General features: G+C 43.3%; 1 protein-coding gene across 4 annotated transcripts in view; it reads left to right on the forward strand.

The window, feature by feature from the left end:
• LOC126285411 (uncharacterized) overlaps positions 1 to 23,199 on the forward strand; it is a 152,323-nt gene that overhangs the window by 49,732 nt on the left and 79,392 nt on the right. The window lies entirely within an intron of this gene.

Here is a 23,199-nt window from a genome sequence, read left to right on the forward strand (position 1 = left end):
CAGTACGCTTGACTTTAACTGCACTCTACTTCATTTAAACAACGGCGAATCCCCTCAAGTTTGAAACCGTTAATTCATGAACAGTTAGAAATGCTGAAACTAGTTTTTGAGTATACAGTTCACAATGGGCACGTAATTTTGTTACATAGCTAATACTCTTAACTCATGTATCACAAGAGATATTGCAGCAAGTATGTTTGTTTTCAGTGGAACTTATACTACTTTAACGGCATTCCAAAGCTCTTGAAAAGATGAATACAGTGATGGACTATTTGTTAAGGTTGACGTTGAAAGCTTTTCGCAAAAGTAGCCAGAAAATATGCTAAAACCGGGCTTCGTGTAATTTAACCCGACCCAAAAAAAAAATCATGGTTCTTTTTTAAACACAAAAATTAGAAAAACGACTGCAATAAAACCGTCATGAATTTATTTTATTAATATTGTGTTTTAACCTTTCATATAATATTAGAAACACAGTTAAGTAATATTTGTACTTCGGTACAAAATAACTAACTTGATGGAGAATCGTGAAGACCGTTAAAAAGTATAGTCTCTTCAGGGAGTTTTCAGAAATTTATAGATTTTTCTCAGCTCTTTTCTCTCCTAAATTCTGACCAAGCAAGACCGTAGATAGAGAAAATTCTTCCAGTGGATGGAAAGAATTTTTTTTCCCCTTGGCATGTGTTCAGTACATTTCACCAATGTGCCAAAAAAAGTAAACTCGCCTTTATAATATGGATCTAGTACTGGAACAGGGCATGAATTTTCACAACTACGTAGTCTCTACATAATACGTCAAGCCAACATAAAATTTTATTTACCGACTTTCGGCTGTGTAATTTATCGATTTTCCCACTAATAAAGCAATTGTAAAAATAGGTTAGTGGTTTGAGTAAATTAATCATAAGAATTTAAATTGAACTGTTTAAATGTTAATGCAAAATCTACAAAAAACAATAGAACCCTTTTTGCCCCATTGAGTTTTTTTGTAAATACCCGGGATTTTCTTAGTCGTGGCTGAAACTAAAAGGCAAAGGAGTTAGAATCGGCTATTGTGATGTACCACCTACCAAGTGGGTTTCTCATGTGGGTTTCACATGCGAAAAGGGTATAGGCCTAAGGTTAAATGTAATTCCTCCGTAACTTTGTGCTAACGTATAGCGTATCAGAAGGGTCTGACAAAAACTACTGCGTATGTGTGTACTCACTCACATCTAGTGAACACCTTTTGTGCAAACGCGTTAGCAGTCTAAAAGATCTCAAGCAGCGATATAGCTAAATACGAGGGCACTATTTGGCAGTGGTAACACTGAAGTAGCCTTGCGTCTCAATTTTAGCTCATTCAAGGTTAATATTCCGAACGCAGACATTAACTACTGTCATACAGCATGTAGCAAAAAGGTGTTATAGCGCCTGCCGGCACTGTTATACGACCACTACGATCGTCGCGGTAATTGTACTTTAGTTGGTAACTGTACTTTAGTTTCAAGATCTAACATTCAGTTCAATTACAACACCCTCTTATCTGCGGGCTGTTGACATTAGATAAACATTCTTTCATTATGAGCTTTAAACTGAATAACCTGAATCGTTACAACTGACACTGTAGCAGGTTCATCGAATAGCGAAGTATATAACAGAACGAATATTGACTCTGAAATTCTAGTCTACCAAATACGATAACGAAAACTTGCACATTCTATTGAAGTTAGTCACCCGTTTTTAGAACACAGTCCCTTTACTTTCGTAAGTAATACAGTGATGAGGATAACAAGTAATTCAAACGTATTATAATAGCAATAATCTATGGCTTTTATTCTCTATAAAATTACTTCACCGTGTGGCTACATCCCAATGATAAATTAAACTTTTGCCAGCAAATAATTCTGAAGATGTATTTTATCTGATCCACTCACTAAGCTCTAATGGCGAAGTGATGCCTAAGCAAAATCTATCGCAAAAGTGAGGATCTTAAACTGGCAGTTGTGCCTTTTATACACTATTGGCCATCAAAATTGCTACACCACGAAGATGTGAAATTTAACCTACAGGAGAAAGCTGCTGATATGCAAATGATTAGCTTTTCAGAGCATTCACACAAGGTTGGCGCCTGTGGCGACACCTACAACGTGCTGACATGAGGAATGCTACCCACCGATTTCTCATACTCAAACAGCAGTTGACCGGCGTTGCCTGGTAAAACGTTGTTGTGATGCCTACCATGCGTACCATCACGTTTTCGACTTTGTTAAAGGTCGGATTGTAGCCTATCGCGATCGCAGCTCATCGCATCGCGACATTGCTGCTCGCGTTGGTCGAGATCCAATGACTGTTAGCAGAATATGGAATCGGTGGGTTCAGAAGGCAAATGTGGAACGCCGTGCCCCTGCTTCGTATCACTAGCAATCGAGGTGACAGGCATCTTACCCGCATGGCTGTAACGGATAGCACAGCCACGTCTCGATCCCTGAGTCAACAGATGGGGATGTTTGCAAGACAACAACCATCTGCACGAACAGTTCGACGACGTTTGCAGCAGCATTGACTATCACCTCGGAGACCATGGCTCCGGTTACCGTTGACGCTGCCTGCGATGGTGTACTCAACGACGAACCTGTGTGCACGAATGGGTGAATCCAGGTTCTGTTTACAGCATCATGATGGTCGCATCGGTGTTTGGCGATATCGCGGTGAACACACACTGGAAGCTTGTGTTCGTCATCGCCAGACTGGCGTATCACCCGGCGTGATGGTATAGGCTGCCATTGGTTACACGTCTCGGTTACCTCTTATTCGCATTGACGGCACTTTGAACAGTGGACGCTACATTTCAGATATGTTACGACCAGTGGCTCTACCCTTCATTCGATCCCTGCGAAACCCTACATTTCAGCAGGATAGTGCACAACCGCATGTTGCAGATCCTGTACGGGCCTTTCTGGATACAGAAAATGTTCGACTGCTGCCCTGGCCAGCACATGCACCAGATCTCTCACCAATTGAAAATCACCAGATCTCTCACCAATTGAAAACGTCAGGTTATGATGACCGAGCAACTGCCTCGTCACAATACGCCAGTCACTGCTCTAGATGAACTGTGTTGAAGCTGCATGGGCAGCTGTACCTGTACACGCCATCCAAGCTCTGTTTGACCCAAGCCCAGGCGTATCAAGGCCGTTATTACGGCCAGAGGTGGTTATTCTGGGTACTGATTTCTCAGGATCTATGCTCCTAAATTGCGTGAAAATGTAATCACATGTCAGTTCTAGTATAATATATTTGTCCAATGAATACCCGTTTATCATCCGCAATTCTTCTTGGTGTTTAATGACCAGTAGTGTACTTTCTAATTGTCAGCAGTAGAACTAAAATAACTACAGCTACGCGCACAATCGCCTATGATATCTAACAAATTCGAAAATAGCTCGAAATAAATTACGGAGCCTCTCACAAAAGACACCCGGGAGAGGCCGGTTCACGCGGCACGGCAACCGGTCGTCGCCGCCGCATCCGCCGGCCGTCGCCGCGCCCAACTTTCTGACACTAATCTGCTGTAGTGTGCTGCGCGCGCCCCCCTCCTCCTGAACTGAGCATAAACAACGTCCCATCCGATTAACTTAAGCCTACCTATATTTTACAGCAGGTGATGAAAATCATGTCCCCTCTGTGGTAAGAGCAGCCTGTCATATTCTGAACACATTAGCAAACACTCGACGAATTTTGGCCGCCGAAATCTGGGTAATGACTAGCCGAACCCTGTCTTCAAACTCGTCGAGCGTGTGTGTGTGTGTGTGGGGGGGGGGGGGGGGGGGGGGGGAATTGTTTGCATACATTTGTGCTTTAACATTCCCCAAAGATAAAAATCGCGCAGATTTAGATTTGGAGAGCGAGGAGGCCAGTCAACTATCCTATCGCCAAAAACGCTTCGTATTGTTGTCACAGAAGCATTGGCGATGTGTGGTCTTCCATTGTCCTGCATGAAATAACCGTACACCTTTTCATTAGGTGTATGTTCTCGAAGAAAAAAATGCAGTATATTGTTCACATGCCTGTCAGAACATATTGTTTCGTGGTAAAAGATTGGTCCAATAATTCGTCTTACACTAATTCCACGCCACACTCCTGTTTTCACATCATGCGCAGGTTGTTGGTGTAATTGATGAAGATTTTCGGAGGTCCAACGTCGATTGTTCCGGGAACTTACCCTGAGAAACGCAGCCACGCTTTGCTTTTATTTTGTATGGTTTGAATTACAGTTTGTGCACATGTTTGTGGGCAGATGCTCATGACAGAAGAGCCTCAAGTGCCAAACGGCGCCGGTTTTTTCGGCCATCTTTCCAAGGCCTTCCCTATTTCGTGTAATTTATGTTTGGTTAAAACACTCGGCTCTCTAGGCCTTCGTTTGTGTAACGCAGATCCAGTCTTTTGAAATTTCTTCACTAATCTGCGTATCGTCGAATCATTGGGAACATACACACCGGAAATTTTCCTGTGGATTCAAGCCGACATTCTTCATACGATTCTGCAATTGAGCACTCAGTCGACAGAGGACAGAAGCACGGATGGCTTCTACCAACAATATATGAAACAATGAAACTCGGCAAAAAATCTTGAAAGTAAACACCAGTACACTCAGTCGCACGGTGTAGGATGCATGCGCAAAGCATTGGTGTCCGAGAAGTACGCATAGTGACAACCAGCAGACGCAGCGGCGAAAGGCGCAAGCGGGCCGCCGCGACGGCGTCTTTTTGTGAGACACCCTGTATGTTATAAAAGTGTGGACAAACTTGGAAACATTCCTCATTCAGAGGAATAAAATGTTATATGGACATGGACATGGGTCCGACAACGCCTTATTTCCGTTTTAGAGCTACTTTCTACTTCTCTTCATAATCGCATTAATAATGGGAAACACATAGAAACGGAACATAACCAGCATACGTGAAACGTTTTCTTATGAAATGTTCAAAATAGCCTCTACGTTATTCAAAATAGCCTCCAGGTTACGTTTGACTAGAGTGTAATGTATAGTAACTTCTAATTCGTAGCTCAATTGCTAGTGTTTAGGCCTATTGTTCCAATTAAACGAAGGTAATGTTGACACGTGATTCATTTCATTTCTCACTTTGATATGCCACTATCTCCATTGCCCTACTAGCATCAAGCAAGTAGCACCAGATGTTCAAGGGCAGTGTCTGCAGATACGGAGTCGACAGATGCCATTTCCTGCAGGGATTAGTAGATGGTAATAGCTGTGGCGCTCAACGTTTATATCGGTAGAGGTTTCCAGAAGGACGGCGACCCGACAGGACGACGTTTGAAGCAACTGATCGTCGTCTTGGTGAACATGGGACGTTTTAAACGTACTACTCGTGACTATGGGAGAGCTAACTTTGAGCATTTCATTTAGGTGTGGTGTTTCATACTGTGCTAATACGTTCTTTTCCGGAATGTTTCCCACGATTAACGTGTTGACAAATCGAAGAAACTGAGTTCTAACATGGGAATACAGCGTTTTCAGGCCCCATGTCCGAATAACGTATTTTCTTCCTCTACATGTAAGGAATATCTTCCTGAAAGTTATGCTGTACCGTTTTGTTGCACACCTTTATATCACCATACTCATCTGAAGAACTTTCGAATTCCGTTAGAAACTTCGGTTGAGATAAGAGTTAAGTGGCATCTCATTATAACTAGTTTTATAAATGCTGATATATTACTCGTGAAAGGTTCCGCTATTATATTGTTATTCAAATTTTATCGATCGAGGTTGATCTACTTTAGATTGTTTATTATTGTCTGTTTTGCAAGCACAAAAAGCTCATGCCTTCGTATTGCAAGTTTTCATCCTTCGTTTCTGGTGAACTCGGCGGTATTTGCAAGAAGAAAAGAAGACATGTTACATAGAAAAATTCCTTGCAAGAACAAAAACAGGGTTTTCACCGCAGAAATCTAGGAAGAAAACTTGCAATACGAAGACACGAACTTTTTGTAGCTGATCACCAAATAATGAACAACCTAAAAATGATCAACGATGAAATTCAGGCCACAAAAACAACTGTGCAACTGAAAGGATAAAATAAATAATAAATTTTAAATAACTATGTTTGTAGCACCATTTAAACTACTACTCAACCAGTGGTATACGATCGCCCACCACACAAGTTACATAATTATAGCTCGTATTTTTATTACTCCGCACTTAAAAACTGTCACATATCCCATCTTCCGATTTGACGTTAGAACTTATTTAATTAGCGGATCCGAGAATGCTTCGCAATTGCAAAACATGTAAGGCAACTGGACATACCTTCTAATCTCCTCCTCCCCTCTCTCTCTAATTGTATTACTTTGGCATATAATAATAACGTATATTAGCATTAATATACACTGGACATTGGTGAGGTATAATGCAAATCAGTAGGCATCTTCTTCTGTGAATTTTTCTTAGGTGGACGATATCAATTTCCTAGGTCCTATTGACGCCATATCTAGCCAATGCTTGTAGGTCATTTCTGTGCAAATTTGGAGTTTTGGCTCTGGAGTTCATATGTGGACGAAGTTCTAGGGCCAGGTCTTTCAAGAAAATCCTCCTTTTATGTGATTTTCCATTGTGATATTGTGAATGTTGATTTGAGAATAAACAGAAAGCATTTATAGCTATAACATTTACATTAAATTAAGCTTATCCATTACGGATATTTTAGAGCCCGTCACTGTTAATTGAATATAAATACATGAAACTGCAACCATTCACTTTTTTGAGTAGTTATTTATTATTCCATCAACCGTTTTTCAAACCTTTTCAGGTTCAACTTCAGATGGTTTTCCGGGAATTACATCACTATTTCTCGCATAATGCTGGGTGCTGGCTCTGTGACAAGAAGATGGAACACGCTTTAATGTATAGCTATGAATCGCTTTAATGTATCGCTATTAATATTGTCTATCTGACGATATGGATGCAAGATTTACTTTTGTACCTACTGCTACAGTACGGGCGACTGTTTTCCGTTAGTGCCCATCTACTGCTTCCATTTTGCCTACGTCGCACAGAGATGTAATTTGTTCTTTCTTACATGTGTTAAAGTCGACATAAGGTCAAATATTTTAATCAGACTGGCGATAACATAGAGAGCACAAAATAAAATAAATGAATTACGAAAAGAGCAAACTTCAAGTGATATTTCTGTTCATATATTAACTTATACAGTCAGTTTATGAGCAAATACTTTGAGATTGGCATTAACATGAATGTCCAGGAGTAAAATAATACAGCGTATTTGCACGGAGACACAGCTTTAAATTTAAAACAATAGCAAACCTCCATATACACTGCTGACTTAAGTTCATTGTTTTGAATTTAAATACTAAGTTCATGGTCATACAAACACCTGTATCTCATTGCAAATACTATAACTCTGTATTTTATTCCTGGGGATTCATGTTAATGCCACTCTTGATTAAATTCTTTGCTTATAAACTGACTGTTTTATACGTTAATATACTAATAGAAATAAGACATCAGATCACTTGAAGTTTGTTCTTGTCGTAATTCATTCATTCATTTATTTATTTTATTTTGTACTCTTTATGTTATCGCCAGTCTGATTAAAATACTGTCGGAGTAAATACAGAACTAAATCTTCAATCCACATCGACAGATAAACGAAAGTCATAGCGATACATTAAACCGTGTTCCACCGTCTTGTCACAGAGCCAGCACCCCGCATAATGCTAGAAATAGTGATGTAACTTCCAGAAAACCATCTGAAAATGAACTTGAAAAGGTTTGAAAACCAGTTCGTGGAATAATAACTGCTCAGAAAAGTGACTGGTTGCAGTTTTATGTATTTATATCCGTTACACACTCCATAAAACAAACAGCCATCAGCAGATCTGTCTTTTGCAAGTGTAGGTACGTACCTTTTAGCCAAGAGAATACACACATGATTTTGTTTTGCTAGAAAATCAATCATTCATGGTTTATTCTTTCTGACAGTCTCATCAACTGTGGCGTCGAGATGCATGGAACTTATTAGTACCACACTCTTATTCTTCTTTGGTAGGTAACTCAATAGTGAAATCAGCTCTGAATCCAAGTGTTGAAGATAGAACCTCTTGTGTCTTAACTGTTTTCATTTCAGGTGGAATTTGTGTTTTTTTGTGGCCAAGAACGCCGATTGCTGTAATTTTATCCTCCAGTAAATCTTGAAACAGGGAAGCTGGTAAAGTAGTTGCCCCTCGTGATATTGGTTGAGCTTCCTCTGAGAGTCTTTGTCAAGGTCTTTACCACATAAGCTGCAACATTAGCTTGATGAGTGGGATCTAGATCCTTTATCGTCGGACCTTATGGCCCGCCTTATTTCTTCAAATCTGCCTATAGAAAAAGTTGCCATATAAACTGGGTTACCATTAGAGTCGTGAAATAATTCTCTTAGAGGAACACCCCACCTTGTATAACTCCCAGCTACTAGGTGAATTCAAAAAACTTCATTGATTTTCTCGTTTGTGACATTACGCCATGTTTGACCTTTGGTACCGGCTGAGCGTGGTCCTGCCAGATCTGCGCAGTGAACTATTTCATCCACATTATTATTTATAATGAAGTAACTCCAACCACCTTTTGTGTATTTTTGATGCCCCTAGGTCAGTTAGGTTTAAGTAGTTCTACGTTCTAGGGGACTGATGACCTCAGACCCATAGTGCTCAGAGCCATTTTTTTGTACTCTCTGCATTACTTAAATTTGCAGTCTGCGCTGTATTAGCAGGCCAGGTTTCATTTACATCCGGAAGATTCATGACTACTTTCTTCAGTTCTGAGCTGTGAGGACGTAAGTCCAAATGCAGATCAGTTCATCTTCAGAAGCAGTACTAGATTCACATTCGTCCAACCATTCAGAATTAATCGTTGATGCGTTTGGATCATCCACATTAATAGTATAAGTAAGCTGCCATTTTCTAGACGTTCTAAATGATTCCATACTGTAAAAACGAAGTTCCTTGGTTAGAAAGTAGGTCTAAATAGTTACTTTCTAAGAGAGAAAGAGAAGACACAAAAGCAGGGAGAACAACAAACATAATTACGTACATCAGCTATGACAGCAACACCTTTCACGCCTGAGGTCAACTTCAACAATGATCAGTAAGTGCATTATTGTTGCTGCTAGACTCTAGCACATACAACAATGAAAAATATAAAAATATCACAGGTACCAATGTTCACAGACTGGTAGAACATAGCTTGCTAAAACATTAGATTACAAAAGGCCTGAAAAGTCACCTCATGCATTTTGTACGCAGCATTAAGAAAAAACGCTATTTTCATGCAATCTTTGGTGTATTAAGTACAATTTTATCATGTTTCTTAATTCCAGACATTTTTAGTCATCATCATCATTTCAGACATTATGCCTTTCAGCGTTCAGTCTGAGTATTTTTAGAGTTACATAAAATAGGGTCTAATTATGTATGATTCTAATATAATTAAAGGACTGTTTAATTCACTCTCTAACTGAAAGGCACCCGTCATGCATCCTAAGATTAAAATGAATGAGCAAATCGGTTGGGATCATTTGTATACGGAGTACAATAGAGACCTCTTCAGTTGCTGGATCTGTGAGGACACTGCTTTAACGACAGTATACAGCATAGTTTTAATCTACGAGTTCGTAGGACTGCAAAGTCTCGGGATTTTCAGATTCCGCAGTAGTATTCCACACTACTGGCCATTCAAATTGCTACACCAAGAAGAAATGCAGATGATAAACGGGTATTCATTGGACAAATATATTATACTAGAACTGACATGTGATTTCGTTTTCACTCATTTTGGGTGCATAGATTCTGAGAAATCAGTACCCAGAACCACCACCTCTGTCCGTAAAACGGCCTTGTGATACGCCTGGGCATTGAGTCAAACAGAGCTTGGATGGCGTGTACAGGTACAACTGCCCATGCAGCTTCAGCACGATACCACAGTTCATCAAGAGTAGTGACTGGCGTATTGTGACGAGCCAGTTGCTCGTCCACCATTGACCAGACGTTTTCAATTGGTGAGAGATCTGGAGAATGTGCTGGCCAGGGCAGCGGTCGAACATTTTCTGTATCCAGAAGGCCCGTACAAGGATATGCAACATGCGGTCGTGCATTATCCTGCTGAAATGTAGGGTTTTGCTGGGATCGAATGAAGGGTAGAGCCACGGGTCGTAACCCATCTGAAATGTAACGTCCACTGTTCAAGGTGCCGTCAATGCGAACAAGAGGTGACCGAGACATGTAACCAGTGGCACACCATACCATCAGGCCGGGTGATACGCCAGTATGGCGCGGACGAATACACGCTTCCAATGTGCGTTCACCGCGATGTCGCCAAACACGGATGTGACCATCATGATGCTGTAAACAGAACCTGGATTCATCCGAAAAAATGACGTTTTGCCATTCGTGCACTCAGGTTCGTCGTTGAGTACACCATCGCAGGCGCTCCTGTCTGTGATGCAGCGTCAAGCGTAACCGCAGCCATGGTCTCAGAGCTGATAGTCCATGCTGCTGCATACATCGTCGAACTGTTCGTGAAGATGGTTGCTCTCTTGCAAGCGTCCCCATTTTTTGACTCAGGGATCGAGACGTGGCAGCACGATCTGTTACAGCCATGCGGATAAGATGCCTTTCATCTCGACTGCTAGTGATACGAGGCCGTTGGGATCCAGCACGGCGCTCCGTATTACCCTCCTGAACCCACCGATTCAATATTCTGCTAAGAGTCATTGGATCTCCAACAACGCGAGCAGCAGTGTCGCGATACGACAAACCGCAATCGCGATAGGCTACAACCCGACCTTTATCAAAGACGGAAACGTGATGGTACGCATTTCTCCTCTTTACACGAAGCATCACAACAACGTTTCACCAGGCAACGCCGATTAACTGCTGTTTGTGTATCAGAAATGGGCGGTAAACTTTCCTCATATCAGAACATTGTAGGTGTCGCCACCAGCGCCAACCTTGTGTGAATGCTTTGAAAAGCGAATCATTTGCATATCACAGCATCTTTTTCCCGTCGGTTACATTTCGCGTCTGTATCACGTTATCTTCGTGGTGTAGCAATTTTAATGGCCAGTAGTGTAACCATAATCCCATAAGCCATAAATCCAGCTTTACTGTATTAAACAGTCCATATTCGGTATGTCAATCAGACAAAACCGCCATGAGCATTGAGGCAATCATACCACTGCACACGGGTCAAATATACCCGTTCGGTAAAACACCTCTAGTGTCTGGCTCCTGAGTTGGTGTAACTTCGTGTTGCGTTACATTTGCGATGTGGCAACGTGCCATACCGTGAAGCAATAGCACCCGTTGTGGCTTTCGACAGACATGCTACCCCATACACATTCTTCGTTATCCGATGGATGTCTACCGGGGTTTGCCCTTCGGAAGCCCTACTTGGGCGCATTTGATGATAACATCATCATCGTTCACGATTCCGCATCTACCGCACGCACTAAGAGAGACACGGATGAGACACTATAATCTTGAGCCTACATGTCGTTGCTTACATAACCGCATCGCAGATCGGAGTCGCGCTACGTTTCATATACGCTGCAGCAACGCCCTCAAAGGGAAAGTTTTTGAGCTCTCCTTATAGTAGTACTGATTTCTGATATACCAGAAGAAGCAAAAGCCTGCAAAAAGAATTTGCGAATCCATATAAATTTCGACGAATGTATTTCTGTAGAACACAAAAAAATGGCTCTGAGCACTATGGGACTTAACATCTATGGTCATCAGTCCCCTAGAACTTAGAACTACTTAAATCTAACTAACCTAAGGACATCACACACATCCATGCCCGAGGCAGGATTCGAACCTGCGACCGTAGCAGTCACGCGGTTCCGGACTGAGCGCCTTAACCGCGAGACCACCGCGGCCGGCTGTAAAACACATGAAGTATATTAGAGCACACAGTGCCAGTATACATCGGTCCTTTGTCTTTAGACAAATGACTGCTCATCCGTTTCCTCATCAATTCCTATAATGGTGCTGTGGGTAACCGTAGGAACCGCTGTCGTCGGAATCTCTGACTAATCACCAGTTAACCCCGGATTCGCTACCTGGCTATTGTCCGGTCAGCTGACTGCCCCGTCCGCTTGCTTTCCCCAGGCTCCATTCCTACGGTAGTACTACAGATAACAGGATAGCGCGTACTGCTGAAGCTCTGAGTATAAACTCGGTTTTTAACCGTGTTCTATAATAAGCTCTATTTTTCGCGTAAATAGCTTCAAAGAAAACCAATGTTAGAGTGTCAACTGGATGTAGTTATGGAGTACGATAAGCTTCATTTCATAATGGGTTAAAAATTGCAAAAAATAATACTGTTCAAAGTACACTATCTGATAAAATCTATCCGGACACCTATATGTAATGCGGAAATGACCACTAGATGTCACGAGAGGGGGAACCCGCTAGTATCAAAGGAAGCAAAGAGTATTTTGTTGGCAGTAGAGAAACAGGAACAGTAGAATGGGTCGGTCAGAAGAGTTCAATGATTTCAAACGTGGAAGATCATTGAATGTCATCCGATTAATAAATACTTCTTAAGTAATAGAACCCAGTACGTTATCGTCGATGGTGAGTGTTCATCGGAGGTGAGGGTATCGTCTGGAGTGCCCCAGGGTAGTGTGGTAGGTCCGCTGTTGTTTTCTATGTACATAAATGATCTTTTGGGTAGGGTGGATAGCAATGTGCGGCTGTTTGCTGATGATGCTGTGGTGTACGGGAAGGTGTCGTCGTTGAGTGACTGTAGGAGGATACAAGATGACTTGGACAGGATTTGTGATTGGTGTAAAAAAATGGTTCAAATGGCTCTGAAAACTATGGGACTTAACAGCTGTGGTCATCAGTCCCCTAGAACTTAGAACTACTTAAACCTAACTAACCTAAGGACATCACACACGTCCATGCCCGAGGCAGGATTCGAACCTGCGACCGTAGCAGTCGCACGGTTCCGAACTGCGCGCCTAGAACCGCGAGACCACCGCGGCCGGCTGATTGGTGTAAAGAATGGCAGCTAACTCTAAATATAGATCAATGTAAATTAATGCAGATTAATAGGGAAAAGAATCTCGTAATGTTTGAATACTCCATTAGTAGTGTAGCGCTTGACACAGTCACGTCGATTAAATATTTGGGCGTAACATTGCAGAGCGATATGAAGTGGGACAAGCATGTAATGGCAGTTGTGGGGAAGACGGATAGTCGTCTTCGGTTCATTGGTAGAATTTTGGGTAGATGTGGTTCATCTGTAAAGGAGACCGCTTATAAAACACTAATACGACCTATTCTTGAGTACTGCTCGAGCGTTTGGGATCCCTATCAGGTCGGATTGAGGGAGGACACAGAAGCAATTCAGAGGCGGGCTGCTAGATTTGTTATTGGTAGGTTTGATCATCGCGAGTGTTACGAAAATGCTTCAGGAACTCGGGTGGGAGTCTCTAGAGGAAAGGAGGCGTTCTTTTCGTGAATTGCTACCTAGGAAATTTAGAGAACCAGCATTTGAGGCTGATTGCAGTACAATTTTACTGCCGCCAACTTATATTTTGCGGAAAGACCACAAAGATAAGAGAGATTAGGGCTCGTACAGAGGCATATAGGCAGTCATTTTTCCCTCGTTCTGTTGGGGAGTGGAACAGGGTGAGAAGATGCTAGTTTTGGTACGAGGTACGCTCCGCCAAACACCGTTGTTGTGGATTGCGGAGTATGTATGTAGATGTAGATATAGACGAGGGTTGGAACTTTAATAGTGGCAACTATTTATTTACAACTTGTACAAAATAGGTAAGTGTTTCAAAGTTTTACTGACTTTCAAAGTAGTTATCAGCATTGTGCATAACACGTTGCCAGCGATGTGGAAGTCGTAGGATACTCTTAGCAGTGTCAGTTGTGTTGGCAGTTCGAGCGGCGCGGTCTATTGCCTGATGAATTTGTCGCAGTTCTGAAGCGAATGCCATGAAGTATTTCCTTGAGTTGAACTTCGACGGCGTAAGTCAGGGGAGTGCAGTAGGTGGTATAGCACTTAGCAGTCCCATCAGTCAAACAAATCAGTAACAGCTTGCACTGTACGTGCTTGAACATTGTCCTGCAAAATGATGGTCAGGTCTTGAAGAAAGTATCATCACTTCTGTCTCTAAGCTGATCACAGGTTGTGTCCTCCCTGGACGGGAATACGCGTAAAGTTACCCGTGCATTGTCATAGATATAAACAATGTTCAGACCACTTTTGTTTCGCTAACCATCGTAAATTGATTTCAAATATAGCCCCTACAAAGAAATACCTACAAACTGTACTACCTACGGCAAGGGGCGATCTCGAGATGTTGAAGTGGGCTTAGCACGGTAGCTTTGCGCGTCTGTCACGACTAATCATGTGACGCGTGTTGCCTTTTTTTTTTTTTTTTGCGTCAGTGTTTGACAACTATGGCGTTTAGTCAGTGTTCTGGAAGTCTTTCGCACTTGTAGGTTCAAGGCTGGAAAATGCGCGCTGCTGGCTGTCGGTAACCTACATTCACCATTTGGACTATAGTCTCATTTTATGATTTCACGATAAATTTCTAATTATACTCCCATCATCAAACTCGTATGATTAACGATCTGTCCTTACATGTTATGGAATTGACTGTGTGTATATCATCGATCTCAACCATACTTGTTGTCCATGTCACGTACTGTCTGGAAAGACGCAGTACGGCGGTTAAGAAGCACCCACTTCTCATTGGGGTGGGGGTGAAAAAGAAGCGTAGATAACAACGCGCAAATAGCCATACTGTATTCACCCAGTATTTGAGAATGTAACTTAGGGACTCCTCCTGCAGCTCCGGGGGTTAGAATAAGTCCGAGGTATTCCTGACTGTCGTAAGAGGCGACTAAAAGGAATGAGTTCAGGTCCCATTCTATGGTTTGACCTACCACGTACAAAATTCTACAGAAATGCGGGCCATACAGGGAAGAAAGCCTTACGAGGTGCCCGAGTTATCCATATAGTGCCCTTAGATTCGATCTCCTGAATCTCTTGTTGTGGCTTTGCATCTCCACCTGCGATTCAACTATTTGAGCAAATACACTTTCCGGAGTATGTCATCTTCTTCCTTTGTCTCCTGTCCTCTTTCGCCCCCATGACAGTATTGGATTTCTCTGGGTCCAATATCCAGCACGGTAGCCAGTCCGTTGTAGTGGGGGTAGCCCCCTGACAACACATGGATCACACTGCTGATGCCTGATCTGTAAACTCCCCGCGTATGCCAAGGAGTAGATGCCTGTCTTCCTGGGGCATCAGGTCTCCCAGCAACGGCCGTCATCCCAGTTGGCCTTTGCTGTGTGTGGCTGGGTGGTGCTCGTGGGGAGAGTCCCTGATCGGAGTGGATGGCATCAGGGCTGATGACCCACAATGAAGCGGACTAAGTCATCTCTTGCTGCTGAATGTCTCTGAGTAGGGCAAGATCGAATACAACAGGTATGAACCTAAATCGTTTCTCTCAGCCCAGTCCCGAGCGACCACTTCCCCATCTTCCTGTCACAGCCTGTCAGCAGACTGGGATACTTTCACCTCTGCTGTCACCGGGGAATGGTAACATCGCTGTGGTGGTTTAGCAGGTAACTGCAACGATCGTTTCTGCGGCGAAAAACGCGATCCCTCGTTCTTTAGGCTGCCCCTGGCGAAAGACAGTCCCCCGGAAGTTGCTGAAGCAATTAAGGAGCGTCGGCGAGCTCTACAGCGGCACCCTTCCCTGGACCACCTCAGTACGCACAACAAACTGCGTGTCATTAAGGAGACTACGAATGTGTGGCAGTCCTCTATGCGGGCCTTTCACAGAGACTCTGTGGTTCTCTGCCGGCTCCGCATTGGCCACGCTCGGGCGATCCACGGCCACCTCCTGCGCCCTGAAGACCCCTCTCAAGTGTTTGTGCCGCGCCCGGTTGACAGTGTCCGATATTATGGTGCACTGTCCCACTTTGACTGCCCTGCGACGAAATCTTACGTTGCCGCTAATTTTATCTCACAACACCTCATCGTCTGATTTAGTTTTACTTTTATCGTGAGCGTGGGTTTTATCATTTGATCTAAGTTTTAGCGAATGTCCTTTATCTCTCTGCGGCCTCCACCCTTGTGCTTTTAGGGTGAAGGTTTTAATGTGTTGAAAAGTGGCTGACTTCTCCTTTTATTCTCATGATCAGCCAGCCATGGTAATTGTTTTGTCGTTTTAATGTCTTCCAATTGTTTCTTGCGTTTCTGTGGTTTTCTTCTCCCCTTTTTTCCATTTAAGTGATTTTTTCCTTTCCCGTCCTTTTTGTGTTGTTAGTCTTGCTTGTTTTATTCTCACCCTTGTGGCATCGTTTTATTCGGAACTAGTGACCGATGACCTACCAATGCGGTCCCTTCGCCCCCCCCTCCTCTTCCTCTTTTAAACCAACCAACCAACTTAGTGACCTGCAACAAACTTAACACACAATTTCAAACCTTCATGACTTGTTCTCGCTGTACTCACCACAAAATGAAGAAATGGAAAAAGTTTATCACTTCCTACATTTTCAATGTTCACGCAGTGAAATTATCGCAGACGTGGCGTTTTAATTTATTACTTCTCCAGCTAATTCTGTTCAGACAATATTTTGCAGACAGTATTCAAATACATCATTGACTGTGCCTGTAAAAATGCATCATTGTATGACACAAAGTTGTTCAGAAGGGCTGACGTCATAACCACTGGGATGTGTGAAAAACAGCCATATTATACATAACCTTTTAATTTATTACTTTCTCACTATTACTGCTATTCGCTAGACGTTTAGAAGACAGAATTCACATGTGCCACTAACCTGCAAAATTACATCACTATGCGACACATACGTCTGGAAATTTGACGTAATGAACATTGAGCTGTGTGGAAACGAAAGTGCAGAGCGAAGTTCGCTAGAGGCACAGGTAAAATAAGAGTTTGGTTTGATAAGTTTGGTAAATTCCCATGAAGAAATGGAACATTTTTGTTGCGCTTTCATGATTGGTAAACTTGATTATTCCAAGGATCGTATAAATAATTTCAACAATGTGGTCTAGAGTTCACTGTTGACAGTCTGAATTGATCAGTGTGTCGGCACAACATTTCAACACAATTTTTGGCGATGGTTAATCGCAATCCTCAAGACTTTTGGACTGGTTTGTGACTGCCTATGAAACCTGGTTCCAAAATCGAAGCGGCAGTCAAAACTATAGACAAAGGATGGTGAAAGTGCACTGAAGGAGACAGTCCATTTTGTCAGTTAGTATGGTTTTTTGGGATTCCCAAGGAATAATTCTCATACATTGCTTTTAAAAAGACGAAACCACAACTGGATCCCACTATCGATTGTCACAAACTTGCGATGGCTAAAAACGACCAAGATGCGCAAAAAGTGCTCTTTCACCAGGATAATGACAATCTCACACATCATCAATAAAAATGGCGAAATTGTCTTAATTAGGCTTTGAATTGATTCCTCATCCATTCTGTTCACCAGACTTCGCCCTTACTGACTTCTTCGTGTTCCCCTAACATGTCACTTTGACCTGCTGGGAAGAAATTTTCATAAAATGGGGAAGTTATAGTCGACGTCAACGAGTATTTTGCGGAGTTTGATAGAACTATTCTTCTGGTAGAACTATTCTTCCGGTGGAATGGAGGATCGCTGGACCAAGTGTATATCCCTGAAATGAGACTATGCAGGGAAGTAAGGTGAGTTGTTTATGAAACACTATTTTTTGCTTTTTTCCAAACTTACGAAAAACACCGTCGTATGTGCATAAATAGACGTGAAAGATGTTAAAAGTGAAATATCTGTGACATGAGCATGCGGGAAAAAATGGAGGTTAGGAAACTCGTCCTCAACCTCTGGGTCGATTTCAACCAAATTTATCGTTACTGTCTCGAAAGAAATACTGTATGGGTAAAACCAACAACCTCTCGTTGGGGTGGGGGTGTCAACATGGACTGATAAGCGGTGATGAGGGGATGGAGAGACAGAGGGGGAAGAAAGAGATGGACACTTGAGAGGCTAAGGAGGAAATAAACAGAGGAAGGAAATCGAGGATATGGACAAAGAAAGAGGGAGGAGGGATTGGACAGAGGGTAGAGAGGAGGAAGCTGATAGAGGGGGGAGGAGGAGATGGACTAATAGAAGATTGGAATAAAGACATACAGGCAACGTCGGGTACTCAGCTAGTATATCTATAAAAGTCGTTGTATGAATATTCCACAACTCCTAGAACATTTGATCAATTTCAACTAAATTTGGTACAGTATCACTTACCGGAAAGAAGGTCTGTGGAGATATGAACCACCTTCCTCCTAAAGGGGTGGAGGTAGGAGTGAAAAGGTTTGTCGTAGAAGCATAAATCAGGAATATCTGGAGCCATTTCAACCAAATTGTGTGTACCAGGTTCATTATTCTTATAAAAATACTGTGAGAGTAATATATCGCTACCACCCCTAGAGCAGTTGCGGGGATGAGAGAAGTTGTGCAGATGAGAAGCCATGATATGATACGTAAAAATATTCGATAACGACCGATGCTAGTGTCGAATCATACACTCCTGGAAATGGAAAAAAGAACACATTGACACCGGTGTGTCAGACCCACCATACTTGCTCCGGACACTGCGAGAGGGCTGTACAAGCAATGATCACACGCACGGCACAGCGGACACACCAGGAACCGCGGTGTTGGCCGTCGAATGGCGCTAGCTGCGCAGCATTTGTGCACCGCCGCCGTCACTGTCAGCCAGTTTGCCGTGGCATACGGAGCTCCATCGCAGTCTTTAACACTGGTAGCATGCCGCGACAGCGTGGACGTGAACCGTATGTGCAGTTGACGGACTTTGAGCGAGGGCGTATAGTGGGCATGCGAGAGGCCGGCTGGACGTACCGCCGAATTGCTCAACACGTGGGGCGTGAGGTCTCCACAGTACATCGATGTTGTCGCCAGTGGTCGGCGGATGGTGCACGTGCCCGTCGACCTGGGACCGGACCGCAGCGACGCACGGATGCACGCCAAGACCGTAGGATCCTACGCAGTGCCGTAGGGGACCGCACCGCCACTTCCCAGCAAATTAGGGACACTGTTGCTCCTGGGGTATTGGCGAGGACCATTCGCAACCGTCTCCATGAAGCTGCGCTACGGTTCCGCACACCGTTAGGCCGTCTTCCGCTCACGCCCCAACATCGTGCAGCCTGCCTCCAGTGGTGTCGCGACAGGCGTGAATGGAGGGACGAATGGAGACGTGTCGTCTTCAGCGATGAGAGTCGCTTCTGCCTTGGTGCCAATGATGATCATATGCGTGTCTGGCGCCGTGCAGGTGAGCGCCACAATCAGGACTGCATACGACCGAGGCACACAGGGCCAACACCCGGCATCATGGTGTGGGGAGCGATCTCCTACACTGGCCGTACACCTCTGGTGATCGTCGAGGGGACACTGAATAGTGCACGGTACATCCAAACCGTCATCGAACCCATCGTTCTACCATTCCTAGACCGGCAAGGGAACTTGCTGTTCCAATAGGACAATGCACGTCCGCATGTATCCCGTGCCACCCAACGTGCTCTAGATGGTGTAAGTCAACTACCCTGGCCAGCAAGATCTCCGGATCTGTCCCCCATTGAGCATGTTTGGGACTCGATGAAGCGTCGTCTCATGCGGTCTGCACGTCCAGCACGAACACTGGTCCAACTGAGGCGCCAGGTGGAAATGGCATGGCAAGCCGTTCCACAGGACTACATCCAGCATCTCTACGATCGTCTCCATGGGAGAATAGCAGCCTGCATTGCTGCGAAAGGTGGATATACACTGTACTAGTGCCGACATTGTGAATGCTCTGTTGCCTGTGTCTATGTACAGGTGGTTCTGTCAGTGTGATCATGTTATGTATCTGACCCCAGGAATGTGTCAATAAAGTTTCCCCTTCCTGGGACAATGAATTCACGGTGTTCTTATTTCAATTTCCAGGAGTGTAGTTTTCGTATTCGCTAGACTCACCGATGACAGTCCCGATGACATTTCACTGCTAGAAGTGAACTTCGTACACATATAACTTTGTATCTAGAAGAAAAATTACTGTGAAAATAACACACACTCAGCATCCCTCTTAGCGTGAGATGTAAAGGGGTGATCAAAGCGTAACTCAGGAACGCCTGGAGCAATTTCAACCAAACTTCGTACATGCGTGACTTATTATTTGTATAAAAATACTGTCAGAGAAAGACACACGTATTACTACTAAAGACTGGGACAGGGATGAGAATAGGAGACATGTAAGTGTTCAAAAACGACCGATTGTTAAATCTTATCTCTACTTAGTTGACTTTTGAATACTTCAAAAGTAAGAAGTGCTATCTCTTTGTTATTTATGTTGTTCTATGAGTTAACCATGTCCTGAGACTAGGTACTGAAGCGAGCCAGTGATTTTTTTCAGCGTGTTTCGGGAGGCAAAGATCAAGCCACACGACTGAATGCCACAGATACATTTACCGTCCTTTCTGGAATCGCTATGTTTAAAACAGCGGGTGGTTGGCTGCAGCATTATACGTTATATTCATTATCTGATCAAGTCTCCAGACACCTGTTGTTGTTGTTGTTGTCTTCAGTCCTGAGACTGGTTTGATGCAGCTCTCCATGCTACTCTATCCTGTGCAAGCTGCTTCATCTCCCAGTACCTACTGCAACCCACATCCTTCTGAATCTGCTTAGTTTATTCATCTCTTTGTCTTCCTCTACGATTTTTACCCTCCACGCTGCCCTCCAATGCTAAATTTGTGATCCCTTGATGCCTCAAAACATGTCCTACCAACCGATCCCTTCTTCTAGTCAACTTGTGCCACAAACTTCTCTCCAATCCTATTCAATACCTCCTCATTAGTTATGTGATCTACCCATTTAATCTTCAGCATTCTTCTGTAGCACCACATTTCAAAAGCTTCTATTCCCTTCTTGTCCAAACTAGTTATCGTCCATGTTTCACTTCCATACATGGCTACACTCCAAACAAATACTTTCAGAAACGACTTCCTGATACATAAATCTATATTCGATGTTAACAAATTTCTCTTCTTCAGAAACGCTTTCCTTGCCATTGCCAGTCTACATTTTATATCCTCCCTACTTCGACCATCATCAGTTATTTTACTTCCTAAATAGCAAAACTCCTTCACTACTTTAAGTGTCTCATTTCCTAATCTAATTCCCTCAGCATCACCCGATTTAATTTGACTACATTCCATTATCCTAGTTTTGCTTTTGTTGGTGTTCATCTTATATCCTCTTTTCAAGACACTGTCCATTCCGTTCAACTGCTCTTCCAAATCCTTTGCCGTCTCTGACAGAATTACAATGTCATCGGCGAACCTCAAAGTTTTTACTTCTTCTCCATGAATTTTAATACCTCCTCCAAATTTTTCTTTTGTTTCCTTTACTGCTTGCTCAATATACAGATTGAATAACATCGGGGAGAGGCTACGTTAACATGGGCTGTGTCCAACGCTTCGACTTCATGACGGCTTGAACGCTGCCGGGGCACTTTCAGTGAAGTGTCGGATGGTCTGTGGAGGAATGCTAGCCCATTCTTCCACAAGAGTATGAACTGGAGAAGGTAGTGAGGTCGCACGCTGTGGGCTAGAGCGAAGTGGACGTTCCAGCTTTAGCTCCATTAGGTTCAGGTAGGGACTCTGGCCGGCAGGTCATTACTGCCCACAAACTATTGCCCGACAGATGCTGCTTTATTACGCGTTGCAATGTCGTGTGAAACAACCGAACTGTTCCTCTACTGTAAGGAGTACACAGTGTTACAATATGTGTTCAAATCCCTCTGCATTCAGCATTTTCTTAGGCACAATACGTGTACGACATCCTAAACATGAAACTAACCCTGTACCGCGACATAAACTTCACTGTTGGCACTACACATGATGGCAGGTAACGTTCTCCAGGCATTCGTCAAAAGCCAAGGCGTTCTATGGGATTGCCACAGGATACAGCGTGATTCGTCACTCCAAATTCAGTCATCCACAGTCCAGTGTCACTGGCCGTTAAACCACCGCAGGCGTCGCTTAGCACTGACTTGATTTGTGGCTTATGAGGAGCTGCTCGACCATTCTATCCCATTCTTTTTAATTCCCTACGCTTAGTTTTCGGTATGAGAAACCGCTCGACCATTGTAGACCATTATTTTTAACTTCATGCTGATTTCGTGGTGCGATTCGTGACAAGCGCCCTCCGCGATGCTCTACGGTCTCTGTCCATCAGTGCATGTGGTCTGCCTGGCCTTAGTTTAGCTGCAGCTGTTCTTCGCATCTCCGTATCACAAATCCCGTCGCCAACAGTCGACTTGGACAGCTGTAAGAGGACTGATAAGTCGCTGATAGGTTTGTTACTCAAATGAAAATCCAATGACTAGGCCACGTTCGAAGTCACTGAACACTCCTGACTAATGACAAAACAATACTTCCCGCCTCCTTTTGTATTGTCTGGTTCGCCTCCATGCCGTCTGTTGGTGAATTCCGCATTACCTATGGGTGTCAGCATTATTTTATCTGATGGTGTGCGCGTACGTGGGCGAAGGCCAGACAAAGAGCTTGTAAAAGTAGCTCTTATGTATGATTTTAATAGCAAAACTTTTTTATGTACCGGTTCCTCATCTACCTCTGTATGTTCCATGCACCTTACAGAAAGTGTCGGTAATAAGTTCTCTCCTTTCCTATTTCATTTGCCGATGGTGTGCATGTACCCTAATTTCTTTAAATTTTAACATTGGCGAGATGTATTTCAGAAGTAGTAGCATGCTTTTTGAATCGTTTTGGAAGTAGGCTCTCTGCGAAGCCTAACGCCTTTCTTGTAGCGTTTCCCACGTGCAAGTCTTCCTCTCTTCTGTTAATCCAATTTACGAGGGTAATCCCAAAAGTAAGGTCTTCTGGTTTTTTTATAAGTACATAGACCTGTTTATTTCTACAATGGTTTATATCAGTTTACAGCTTGAACATTTAGCTATTTTTCGACATAATCACCATGTCTGTCGATGAATTTTTGTAGACGCTGTGGCAGTTTTTGTATGCCCATGTCATACCAGCTCGCCGCCATGTCAGAAAGTTATGAACCTCTTCTTTCACCTCGTCGTCG

This window comes from Schistocerca gregaria, chromosome 8, assembly GCF_023897955.1.
Source record: "Schistocerca gregaria isolate iqSchGreg1 chromosome 8, iqSchGreg1.2, whole genome shotgun sequence".
Lineage (NCBI taxonomy): Eukaryota > Metazoa > Arthropoda > Insecta > Orthoptera > Acrididae > Schistocerca > Schistocerca gregaria.